The 2,500-nt window shown below is 48.8% G+C and overlaps 1 protein-coding gene across 1 annotated transcript in view; it reads right to left on the bottom strand.

Moving 5' to 3' along the window:
* Positions 1–2,500, bottom strand: part of nxn (nucleoredoxin) — a 120,440-nt gene that overhangs the window by 35,644 nt on the left and 82,296 nt on the right. The gene's annotated exons all lie outside the window — the stretch shown is intronic.

The following is a 2,500-nucleotide window of genomic DNA, read 5'->3' as shown; positions in this document are numbered from 1 at the left end:
CACGCGCACACGCACACGCACACGCACACGCACACGCACACACACACACTCGCAGACACACACACACACACACACAATTTCTTTCTTTCTTTCCCTCTCTCTCTCTCTCTCTGTTTAATAGAGGATAGCCTTACATTCTCCAGCACAAAGGCTCTGGTGTTAGGACAGTAAACACAGATATACAGTACTGTATGTGTGTGCTGACTCTTGCGGCTCGTCTACAAGAATTCAGCTCTGAGGAGGGTGTGGTGGTGGTGAGAAGGGGTGGGGGGGGGGGGGGGGTGTAGAAAATGCGTCATGTTTTGTCCAGGGGGATAGCCTGCTGCGCACCAGATCCAACTCATTAATCTCACTCACACACACACACACACACACACACACACACACACACACACACACACACACACACACACACACACACACACACACACACACACACACACACACACACTGCTCGCACGCACACACACACACCCCTTCCCCTTGTCTTATTCTCAGTGATGGGGTCATTTACTGGAACAAGCTTGTGCAGTGTATACAAGACACTGGAGTCTGCCTCAGTGTGACACATTCAGATGCATGCTGCTGCACACACCCATGCACACACACACACACACACACAGACACACGCACGCACACACGCACGCACATGCAAACACGCATGCACGCACGCACACAAGTGCGCGGACGCACACACACGCACACGCACACACACACCCGCACCAGGAAAGGTGCCACTACTCGGTTTGGTAAATGATAAGATGGTTTCATATGTGCAATAGTAACTCCTCTGGCTGAGCTGACCCCTGATTAACACTGGCCTTTACTGATTCAGATACCCCAGCACAGCTGTCTACAGACAGCCAAGCTTATCCTACTACAGTGTCCATGTGTTGGTGTGCACAGGGCCGCGTTATCCTATGGTGCAACCGGTGCTGCAGCACCGGGCCCCGGCACTAGAGGGGGCCCCGGACGTTGTGAGATTGGAAAATATGAAACGATATTTTGAGACAATCAATTGTACTTTTGACGCATTTCGCCATCCGTAGGCAAGCAGAGGCGCATATGCATATATTGTCACCAGGCTAGATAGGCAGCGTGGGCCCCCCAAGACTGTAGCTGGGGAACAGTAGTGGCGATTTGTTACAAGTGTTCTTTCTTTTTAATCTTCGCTTGGCCCGCCTACTGAGCCTAGAATCGCCTCTGCATGCACGCAGGAATCGGAGGTCGGAACTTATAATTTCAGTCAGATGCTTCTGGTTGTGTGTCACCAGTGAAAACGGTGGTCAATAATTTTGTAGTTTGATGATGGGCTACTGTCTAAAAAAGATGTGAGAAACTGTTTTGTTTTGCGCAGCAACAATCTTAACATTAAATAGGCCTAAAGAAATGTCCCCGCCATGTGTGAGTCATTTAAGTATATCCATATAATAAGCGGGTTAACTTTCGGCGAGTCGGTCGCTTTGTGGAATAGCAGCACTTCAGAGAAAACAAGACCCCTCCGCTCCGCTTCGGGGTCTAAAGATTCTCTCTGTCGTGCTGCTATTCCACGGTAGCGACCTTCTCGCCGAACGTTAACCCTTACGTAATGCACCATCTAGATGAAAACCGTTGACCTTAATTGGTAGCCTATATGGTACATTTTGAGGGGATTTCGTGACCGCTTCACTTTGCTGTGGTTCGCTGCTAAGGGGATTCCCCTTCCTCGCGTCAAGCGACAGCTGAGTAGGCTACTTTCCTTTGACAGACAGACAGTCTTTCCAAGGCCATTGGAAGTTACATTAATCAACACGTGTTTCCCTCGACGGTTTCGATTCGACAAATTGGTCGGCAGCAACGTAGCAAAAATAAGAGGCTTTTGGTTGTGCTTCTGTTTGGTAGTTCTAGCTGAGCCGACGTTTACTCTGCTAAACGGTAGTGCACAGAATCTCCTCCCTGTCAGCTGGCTAGGCTTCCAATGGCTTGCGTTGCGACTGGTGAACTAAGCAGGGGGTTCCGCGCACCCTTTTTTGTGTTGGAGTAGAACGTGTAGCCTGGGTTGTTTCATACGTTTTGAATAGGCTATGGCTCATTATAATGTGGTGTAGGGGCCCCGGATTGCGTCTGCACCGGGCCCCGGCGAGGGTTAACGCGGCCCTGGGTGTGCATGTGTGTTTCTGTGTGTGCATGGGTCTATGTCATTGTATCTGTGTACACTTGCTGATGTGACACACAATTATTACATTGCATTACATTGCATATGGCAGATGCTTTTTAACCAAAGCATCTCACAATGGAGGACATAATCATAGCCAACAACAAGATACAAAGTGCACAGGAAATATACAGAACAACAAGTGTAGATACTAGGTAGGATTCGTGTTTACATTTACACCTGGAAGTACATATATAGTAGTACACATACAATGATATGGATGGACCCATACAGAGAGGACCATGTATACACAAACATCAACACAGACTCAGGAAGGTAGACAGACAGGACTACCTGCATGTGCGC

Source organism: Engraulis encrasicolus, chromosome 8 (assembly GCF_034702125.1).
Source record: "Engraulis encrasicolus isolate BLACKSEA-1 chromosome 8, IST_EnEncr_1.0, whole genome shotgun sequence".
NCBI lineage: Eukaryota > Metazoa > Chordata > Actinopteri > Clupeiformes > Engraulidae > Engraulis > Engraulis encrasicolus.
This window is presented reverse-complemented; position numbering and strand designations above follow the sequence as displayed.